Source organism: Myotis lucifugus, unplaced genomic scaffold (assembly GCF_000147115.1).
Source record: "Myotis lucifugus unplaced genomic scaffold, Myoluc2.0 scaffold_18, whole genome shotgun sequence".
Lineage (NCBI taxonomy): Eukaryota > Metazoa > Chordata > Mammalia > Chiroptera > Vespertilionidae > Myotis > Myotis lucifugus.
Genome location: NW_005871066.1, coordinates 7,522,018 through 7,532,569, shown reverse-complemented (window position 1 = coordinate 7,532,569; position 10,552 = coordinate 7,522,018). Strand labels below are relative to the sequence as shown.

At 43.6% G+C, this 10,552-nt stretch overlaps 1 protein-coding gene across 3 annotated transcripts in view; it reads left to right on the top strand.

The window, feature by feature from the left end:
- The first annotated feature begins 314 nt into the window (after window positions 1-314).
- STARD3NL (STARD3 N-terminal like) overlaps window positions 315-10,552 on the top strand; it is a 40,580-nt gene continuing 30,342 nt past the window's right edge. Inside the window, exon 1 of one of the 3 annotated variants that reach the window (XM_006085362.3) lies at window positions 315-507. The gene's annotated coding sequence lies outside the window, so the exon portion shown is untranslated. Of the gene's footprint in view, window positions 508-7,108; window positions 7,127-10,552 lie in introns of those variants that run through there. The other 2 variants (XM_006085363.3, XM_023751068.1) reach the window with 2 other exon arrangements.

The following is a 10,552-nucleotide window of genomic DNA, read 5'->3' as shown; positions in this document are numbered from 1 at the left end:
TTCGAGGCGGAAGAAGCAAAATTGGTGACGATGGGGAAGCGGGCTCTTAGTAAAACCGAGAGGCACCGGATTGGGTCAAGTGCAACCAGCGCTGGCCCTCAATGCGGAGTTCCAAATTCCCACCCTCTCCTGGGGGCAGATAAGCCCGCCCTCCTTCGCCTTTCCGCCTCGCTTATTGGGCAGACTGATGATTGACATACATACTTACCAATCAGTGAGCCCACTACGACACTCGGGCCCCAGCCGGGTCTTTGGTCCCTAGGGCGACTTGCGGACTCTGTGCGTCTACGTCAGCGTGCTGACGTCAGGAGCCGGGTAATCGTGGAGGTTCGGGGGCGGCTGGCGGCCGGCGGTGGGCGGTGGGCTGCGCCTCGCCTGCGGGGCTCGATCCAGGGTCCCGCCCTGCAGAGCCCGCCCCTCTGCTCGCGAGGGCCCCCCACGGGCGCGACCACGGAGTTGTGGTCCCCGGGCCAGCCGGGGGCAGCAGGCCCGGAACCACCCCATGAGGTAGGCTGGGTTTCTGGTCATCCTATTTGACAGATTGGAACACTGAGTCAGCCGGGGTCAGGTGACGTCCCCGGGCTCACCGGAGCCCCGCCGACGGAGGCCGCAGCCCGAGCATCCAGCTCTGTTTGCTGCGCCCTCCGGAGAGGAGGAGGCGGAGGAGGTGGAGGAGGCGCAGGAGGCGCAGGAGGCGCAGGAGGCGGAGGAGGATGGGCTAGGCAGGCTCTGTTTATAAAAGATCCGCGAAAGTGAAGTTGCAGCGTGTGAGCCCGTTTTCATCTGGGGCCTGGGCGGGGATTCAGGGGCTGCTTGCAGGAGCGAGGTCTCCATTCCTTCACCCTGCGGACCCAGGGACGGCTCCGGTGGGGTCCGGCCTCATGTGGGCGCTGTGGGCCCTCCAGAGCGACCCAGAATGGTGACGGGGTGATGCCCGGGTTATACAGGCAAGTGTAACCGGCATCTGATATTCTTCAGGAAAAAAGCTGTGTTCAAAACAAAACTTAGAAATGAAAGCACAAGTCATGAATGAGTTGGCTGTGGGTTAGTTCACTGCTTTGCTCACTGATGGGCACCTGGCCATATTTCAAAATCTCATTAGCATGCTTACTTTCGTTTAGGATTAGCAAGGGTTTTGTTTTGTTTTTTTCTTTCCTCTTTTAGTTCAAACATGGGCTAACGTGAACTTGTCTTACCATTCCCTTAATGTGCTAATTTTTCATCAGGTCATTTGTCTTTATTTCACATGGAATCACTGAATTCATCACTTGGTTAAATTTAGCCAGGTAAAGTAACAGGTCTCACCGCTCAGATATACTGGAATTAACTCGGTTTGTTTATCTCTGAACTCTGTTGAGAAGGGTTCTGAATGATAATTTCTATATTAACCATCTACTTAGATACCAGCTCCTTCTAGAAGCAGGATCTCACAAAACTTATGGTACTGTTGCTTTATTCATAAAGTAAAACATATATAACGTACTATATGCATGCATACATATTTTCTATGATCTGGAAGGATTTATTCTCTTTAAATCTTGCTGTCTCAAACATTGATCTTTTAAGACTGCATTATTGCATAAAACTGCATTAAAGAAATGAAACTAAAGCCATTTCCGGGGACTTTTTCTAACTTGTGTCCACAGAAGGATGGTAATATCATCTGAATTTATTCTTTGGACAAGTTTATCTGATGAGTGTATCATCTATGCCACACTTTGTTTTAGGTGTTGGCGACTGAGTGCTGAAAAATTTAAGGTTTTTGCCTTCAAAGACCTTAGCTTTTGGTGGAGATGCAATAAACATGTAAACAAAAATGACACTTGAGCCCGGCCTGTGTGGCTCAGTGGTTGAGCGTGCACCTCTGAACCAGGAGGTCAGGTTCGATTCCCGGTCAGGCCACATGCCTGGGTTGCTGGGTCAGTCCCCAGGGGGGCATGCAGGAGGCACCAATCAGTGATTCTCTCTCATCATTGATGTTTCTATCTCGCCCTCTCCCTTCCTCTTTGAAATCAATAAGAATATATATTTTGTAAAAATGTCAATTTTAGATAATGATAAATGCCAGAAAAAAAAATATTACAGGGTAAGGGACTAGAGTGTGACTGGGATATGAGGGGAAATTTAGGTATGGTGGTCAGTGAAGACTTTCTTGAAGAAGTGACAGTTTGAGTGAGACCTGCATTTTAGAATGAGTCAGCCATGGCAAGTTCTGCTGGAAGTTTCCAGGCAGATGTGCAGAAGAGCTAAAGGAAAAATGTGCTAGGCAAGTTCCAGAGATAGAAGAGAAGCCTTGTGACTGGAGTGGAGTGAACCTGGGGAAGAGTGAAGGGAAGGACAGCGGTAGGAGATGACACTCAAGAGATGGGCAGGAGCCGGGTCATCAAACAAAGGAAATAGGATTTGTGTATTGCCAGAGCCCTCTTTGTTTTCTTTAGTGATGGTGGTAGACTCTGACCATCTCTGCTTTATTTTGGTTATGAAGTCATTGCAATAATCCATTATATCTTTTTTTTCACCCGAGGTCCTCTTTCTTAAAGAAAAAATGTCTTCTTCCCTCAAGCACTCTGTCCCAAGATGTTTCTTCCCTGTTCATTGTTACTATGTGCAGGACTCTGAGCCTCTGCTTGTCTTCAACTTCCTGGTTCTATCCTTCCTATTGCCAACCATGAGCCCTCTAGTATCATCTTTATGTTCTCACTCTTTGGAAAGGACTGGAACTTAATCCCTGCTCTTCTCCAAGCGAAGTTCTTGGAAACTGCGTTGATGAAGTTAATAACCATTTCCATTGATTAGAGACTTAATGTCTGCCTTCATTTAGTGCCTACCGTGTTCCAGGCATGTTACATACATTTTAATTCTTCCAACATATTGGGAAGGTAAATATTATCCCTTTTTTATGGAAAAGGAAACCTAAACCTAGCTAATACTGAGGGAGTCTAGATTTGAACACCCCAATTAACCCATCCCTAAAGCCTAATCCATGTTACTTTGCTGCTTTCCTGAGTATATAACAGCTGCTACAAATCTCTATTATTTCACATTATATTTTATAAAATGGCATTTAGAGATCATGATTCAGTACTCTCAGTTGAAATCTGGGCTGTGGAGATGTATAGATGTTTAGTGATTTTCAAGACATAACTGATGCCAAATTCTCCCCCTGCCGATTTTCAGCCTAATGCTTTTTGAAAATTTCATCACAGGGGGTTTCTGTATATATAAAAACATAGCATTCCAATGTCCATAAACTTATACAAGGCCATTTTTAAAAGATTAAAAAGTGGTGCTTTGGGGGCTAAAAAAAAATCCTTTGTTTTATTTTCCTTCCCTTTTCTAAGCATTAAACAAGTATAAGCTTTCTGGGTGAATCTTTGGTTTCTGTTAGTAGAAAGTCATTTCAAATAACTTTAATATTTAATTTTTATTTCACAAATCTTTAAAAGGGACTTTAAAGTTGTTACTGTTTTCCAGCTTTAACCTTATGCTTACAAGTATGGGAAGCTTTTTCATTAATCAATTAGAATAATGTTAATGGATTAGCACCCTCTTTCTTAAATGTCGGAAGAAATTTAAATTTAGGCGAAAGAGAGCTTTTGATCTTTAAGCCATCTACTGGATATTTTGTCCAGGTATCTCTGTCCTGTAAGATCGTTCATGCAACTGAATCCCATTCTGATGATCATGATGATCATTTGGCCTCAAATCATAGTGCCCTTCTTCCACTAGGAGCCCTGTACCCCAAAATGCACTCCTGGCCTTTCCTCCAACTTCAGTGCCATTGTTTGTACTCTGCTCGCAGCCTGGAATGCCTTCTAGATGGACAAATCCAGCCGAAGTTCTCCCTGTCCATCTGCATCCATCTATGTTACTCTCTCAATGAGATATTTCCCATGTCTCCTTAATGGAAGCCTTCCTTTTCACAGCACTTTTGGGAGATTTTCTCTGCACAGGTTACCAATCTTGATACCTTTGGTAATGCACTGTTTTATTCATGGGTGCTCAAATAGATGTTAGCTTGAACTTAAAAGAGACTTAATTCATGTTATACATGCAAAGTTTTTTGTAGATTGTAGAGCCCTTTAGTTTTATTACTGCGTTTATTCCTCATCTTTGAGAGAAACACTGAGATGCTTTTCTTGGCTTTGAATCATACAGACTCTTTCCTGTTTCAGTTAAGGCTCTGACTTCTATAGTTAACAAGGGGTCCCTTGGGAGGAACTCAAATCTTTGGGTTGTAAATGTTGAAGAGAGATTGTCGCAAATAAAAATCAATGTTGTGTGTGTTTATAGTGTCAGAAAAAAATGACAGTGATTCCGCTTTTAAAAAATATATATTTCTTTATTGATTTCGAGAGGAAGGGAGGAGAGAGAGATAGAAACATCAATGATGAGAGAGAATCATTGATCGGCTGCCTCCTGCACGCCCCCCACTGGGGATCAAGCCTGCAACCCAGGCATGTGCCCTTGGCCGGAATCGAACCTGGGACCCTTCAATCCGCAGGCTGACGCTCCCAGGGGTCCTCAAACTATGGCCCGCGGGCCACATGAAAATACAAATATTGTATTTGTTCCCGTTTTGTTTTTTTTTTACTTCAAAATAAGATATGTGCAGTGTGCATAGGAATTTGTTCATAGTTTTTTTTTAAACTATAGTCCGGCCCTCCAACGGTCTGAGGGACAGTGAACTGGCCCCCTGTTTAAAAAGTTTGAGGACCCCTGCTCTATCCACTGAGCCAAGCCGGGCAGGGCCGATTCCGCTTTTTAATATTAAAGATAAGAAAATGCAGGCACAGAGAGACGAGCCGGAGACCCCTGCAGTATTGGGCTAAGAAGCCTGGTCAGGACCCCTGGTTCACAGCAGCAGGAGCTTGTGCAGGCCATCTGTTGGCTCCAGTGTCGTACATCAGAACTCCTGAAAGCCTCTCACAAGTTTATCAGCGCAGCTCAGTCGTTTCCGGACTGTTTTGCTTGCTTTTCTTGTGTGTTGACCTGGATCTGGAAGATAACCTCTTGGTGGTGACTCCAGATCAAAGCAGGGCTCTAACCAGGGATCTTCCTGGGCAGGCATGGGGGTAGTGTCAGGTTTGGTAGACCCATGTATAGTTCAAAGGCTTCTCTTCCACTTCCCCTCTCATTAGTTTTCCAAACAAATATATTGGGACTGGTGGGCATCCTCAACCCCTTAAACTTGGATTTTGAAGAATTTGGCTTAGTGCCTTATACATTGTGGTAATCACAAGTTTCTGTGTCCTGTGTTTTCTAGAACATTATACTTTTCAAATACAGTGGGGCCTTGACTTACGAGTTTAATTTGTTCCGTGACGGAGCTCATAACTCAAATTACTCGTATGTCAAATCAAAAAGTGAATGAGTGAGACAGGTGATGCTGGGCTGATGTTGTGGTGTTCACTGTGACGTTCGCTGCGCCAACTAGCGGTGGGGTATCTGAAGCTGGCTCGTAACCCGAATTTTAGCTCGCAACTCAAAGCCAAAAATCGGCCTGAGAGATGGCTTGTATCTCGAAAAACTCGTTAGTCGGGAAACTCGTAAGTGAAGGCCCTACTGTACTGTGCATTATTGTTTGCCAAAGTATATTCTTATCTGCTTTTTTGTTTCAAGAAAATGTATTCTCATAATTATTTTTTTAATTAATCACTTGCCTGTTGGATTAATGATGTGGAACCAGAGAATTTTAAGTACATTTCCCTATTTGTATGGTAGTAAAATTCATCAAAGGTAATACAAGCAGCTCTCGAGCTATTAGATGTTTCATCAGCTGAGGTGGGAACACCAGCCAGGATTTGCTTTTGTCATTATTGATAATGAACACAGAGAGAGGGCGACCTCTGTGCCAGGTGCTCTTCTAAGTGCTTTGCCCGGATTTCTCATCCTCAGCGCTGTTGACATTTTGGATACTTCTTTGTTGTGGGGCTGTCCTGTGCATTGTAGGATATTTAACAGAGTCCCTGAGCTCTACCCACTAGATGCCAGGGGCACCTCCCCAAATTGTGACAATGGGAAATGTCTCCCCAGCCTCTGACACCTTGAGAAGCACTGCTTTATATAAACTTACTAGAGACCTGGTGCACGAAATTTGTGCATGGCAGGTGGGTGGGTGTCAGCCTGGCCTGCACCCTCTCGCAATCTGGGACCCCTCAGGGGATGTTCAACTAAACTGGCAGTCAGACCGACTAAACTGGCAGTCGGACATCCCTCTTGCAATCCGGGACCGCTGTCTCCTAACCCCTCTGCCTGCCTGCCTGATTGCCCCTAACACGTCTGTCTGCCTGCCTGATCGCCCATAACCCCTCTGCCTGCCTGCCTGATTGCCCCTATCCGCTTGCCTGCCTGCCTGATCGCTCCTAACCACTCTACCTTGGCCCCTGCCACTGCGGCTTCCTCTGGAAGGACGTCCAGAATGATGTCCAGAAATTCGTTCAGCTGCCCAGTCTAATTATCATATTACGCTTTTATTATTATAGATTCCTCCTAACAATCTTTGAGATAAGGTGTATTACTGTTGTTCTCATTTACTAAAAGGAGAAGCTGAGGCATAGAGAAGTTAAGTAATTTGTAAGGTTATACAATTAGTAAACAATAGTACCAGATGTGAAACTAGGCATTGTTTCTTTTGGAACCCTGGCCTAAATGCAACCAGCTCAGACTGGGCACCAACTAGTAGGGATCTGAAGACCCATGTATGTAAACAGGTGTTAACATAAGAAGCATCCAAACCTGTAAAGAATTTTTGTGAGTTTATTTGAGCCAAACTGTTAACAATTGTCAGGAAGCAGAATCTCAACGTATTGGGATAATGCTCTGGAGAATGGTGGTTTTTCCCCTTGTTTTATACATCAAAGGAAGAGATGTAAGTGGGTACATGAAATCCATTAGTGATAGATTAGGGGAGGCGGGAGAAAGCAAAGGGGAGAGGAATGGGATTGGATAAAAAGTAAAATGATAGACACATGCTTCTTTTACATAGGTGGGCACAGGATGGTTAGCAGTTGACAATTGACAGGATAACAACAATGAGGGAATTTGCGGTTTCCTTGCTGGTACTATTTGTGCCCTGAGGGGTCTGGAAGAAAGGGAAGTTACAAGTTATCCTGATATTCCACAGGTATGTTATCTAGATGCAAAAAGACAGTAGGCTCAGTAAAGATCAAAGTTGATCTTTATCAGGGAAGATACTGGTCTAGGACATATCTACCCACTATAAGCTGCTTTTTAACTGAAGGTTTTAATTTCAGACCATCCTTTGTGGTTACTTTAGGTTTCTTGAGTTTGCAAGGCCTCCATGCAGACCTTCCCTGAGTTAGTCAGGTTAGCATGTGGCCCCTTTTTCATCCACACAGGAAACAAAACAAATACCAACAGGGACCAGGCAGGACTGGAAATAAATGAGATGGTTAGGTGGCAAATCTGGATTTTCTTTGTGTGAAAAACTCTCATCTTTTAATATTGGCAAATAATTAGATGTTTAAAAAACAAAATTTAAGCCCGGCCAGTGTTGCTCAGTGGTTGAGCTTTGACCTATCAACCAGGAGGTCACAGTTCGATTCCCTGTCTGGGCACATGCCTAAGCTGCAGTTCCATCCCCAGTCAGGGGCATGCAGAAGGCAGCTAATCTATGATTCTCATCATTGATGTTTCTCTCCCTCTCCCTTCCTCTCTGAAATCAACACACACACACACACACACAATTCAAGCCAACAGACAGACAACTCTGTGACCTGTATATGGATAACCTTTGACTCCAGGCTATCAGTTGGCAGTTTTTTTCTGTGTAGACTTTGTAGCAATGTGAGGTTATAGAGAAGTGTACATTCATTTGATTCTGTGTGGAGGGGGAACGTTTCCTTCTTTGAAGGCTCAGGAAACGAGGATGGTTGGGGTGGGGCTTCTAGACTAGTGTTTATGTCAAAAGAGCGAGAATTAAAGCTGGCCATCCATCACACTTTGAACAGAAAGGGGTTAGCATGTGGCCCCTTTTTGTCCACAGCCTTTAGACAGCTGAGTCTGGGTTTAACTCTCTGACTGACCAGGCTCTCTGCCTACATTTCAGTAGCAGAGGAACTCCTGCTGGCCTTACTGTTTCCTTTTTGATTTTCTAATTGCTTACCTCTTGTTAAATAATTTGAGAGCAAATTTCTTGAGAGTGGAGTTAGTTTCAAATCTTCATTGAGAACCTGTGATCTGAAAAAGGGCCCTGTTAGGGGCAGAAATAAAATATTGGGGATTGGTTATATAAGAAATATTAATCATACTCTGTTAACTGTGATTGCTTTGTTCTGATTAAAGAAAGCACATTCTAACCTGGCTGGGAGTTTTATGCCCCTGGGACCTGGAAGTCAACCTTGGAATGCAGTCTATTATGGAAAGATTAATAACCTTGTTTCCCAAACAGTGGAGTCCCTGCCCTGTATTGCCTGTAACCTGTAACCGTTATATCCATTCTTATTCCTTTTGCCTACTTCCTTGTGTAATCTTTGTCTTACCCAATGTAAGCAGCTGGCTTATGAGGGGGTGCCAGGCAGATTTTCGTGGATGACCTGAGGCTCTCCCATAGCGCCAGCATTAATGGAACAAACGCTCATGTATGATTCAGCCTGTTTCTGCTTAATTGGCTCAAGTAGTGACAGCCAGCCTGTACCCATTGGTTGTCCAGTTTCAGCCCTACTACTACTTTTGTGATATCTGAACCCTTTCTCATTATTAGGCTATAATTCATGATCTGTTTTCTGGATATATTAGCCTATAGTTGCATTGAGTCTATGTTTATGTGATTCTGTTTTCTGCATCATGAGCTAGGTTGAAAAGTCATCTGATGCTGATATCTTGAGGGTCTGGTTTCTTGCGTGATGAAGTCTGATGAAAAAAGACTAGGGTACTGACTACTGATATTTTTAAAATCTAGGCATTAAGATTTTGGGATTTCCTTGTCTGTCACATGCACCAAGCTTTGGACCTCAACCCTTCCTTCATAGTAGACATTAGTATTTTTTTTATATAAACTTTGTATCATCCTTGTATATCAAAGTACAATATATGTAACTTCTGCCTGTTGGTTAGATATTCCTGGGCAAGCGTGTGAATAGCATTCCCTTTTATTGACTTGCTCTAGTTTCTGAAATAGGAAGTTGGCCTTGGAAAACTCCAGGGGCAGTCGATGTTATGTCTACCCTAGCATTTTCATCAGTGTGCTGCTTCTACCAGCTATAGGGCCACCACAGGAGCAGTGAGGAGAAGATTGCTCTGTCAATGAAAGTGACACTTTCAGGATCCCTCATCTGTAGAGAAGAAGTCTTGTGTTGTTTGACTCTGAATAGCCACCTTGGCAGCTTTGCTATCTACTTATTGGTGGGCTCTTGGAATGTATCTTCTGTTTTGTCTGTATAGAGAAGGTAGGTCTAGGGAGGCTATGGAGAATGTGTGATAAACACATTTTTAATTCTAGTCTTTAAGATGAAGAAAGTAGTTACTAAAAGAAGTGTACACTTTTAGCCACCTTCTCTTCCTGGGAGAGCAGGGAGCTCACTGCCTTGGGGTATTAAGGATTTTCAGATCTAAATCAGTAAGATTGCCAGTTCTGTCCTGAGACTAGAGAGCGTTTGAAAATTGCTTGCGCTTACTACAAGCAATTAGCACTTACTACAACAATTAATAGCTCAAGGCTTTAAGTTCCATCTATCTGCTCCCAAATTTCTACCTCTAGCTCACACCTCCCCACTGAACTCCTGACTTATGTCCAACCACTTACTTTGTTCCCACTTGAATATTAAAAAGCATCACATACTTCATATGTCCAAACCAAACTGATATTCTTCTTCAAAGTTGCCCCCTCTATCTTCTTCATTTCAGTACATAACTCTATCTTTCCATTTCCTCAGACTACAGACCTAGCAGCTTTCCCTCAGTCCTTCCTTTATCCCATCCCCCTTATCCATCCATCACAAAATGCTTCTGGCTCTGTATTTAGAGCCAATCAGTCTCACCACCTGCCCTACCACGACCCAAGTCTACTAAGTCAATATGTCATCTCTCTTCTTGAATTATTGCCATAGTCCACTAACTGGTCTTGCCACTTCTATGGTTCTCAGCTGGAGAGCCTCTTAACGTTTTAGCTGGATCATGTTTCTCTTCTACTGAAAACCTTCCAAAGGCTTCCTATCTCATTCAGAGTCTTTATCATGGAGTATAATGTCCCCTGCCTGTTGTTACCTTCTCTGTTATCATCTACTGCTACTCTTCCATTGTCATCTCCAGCAGTGCTGAAAGCTGATGACCTGGTTAAACTCCTACATCAACATTTATTAAAATGTTCTATTATTTTATGTTAATGATTACTCATTTATTCAGCCCTTTGTATTCAGCATGTCTCTATAGAAATAAACCTATAGTTCTATGAAAATTGAAGCTTTTGTTTTTTTGCGGCCCACTGCCGGAAGCCGTTTCATCCTTGCTGCTTGACACAGTCACTGCAGGGAAGAAACATCTGCACAGCATATATTCCAAGGGACCTGGCGCATATGGCATACTGTTTTTA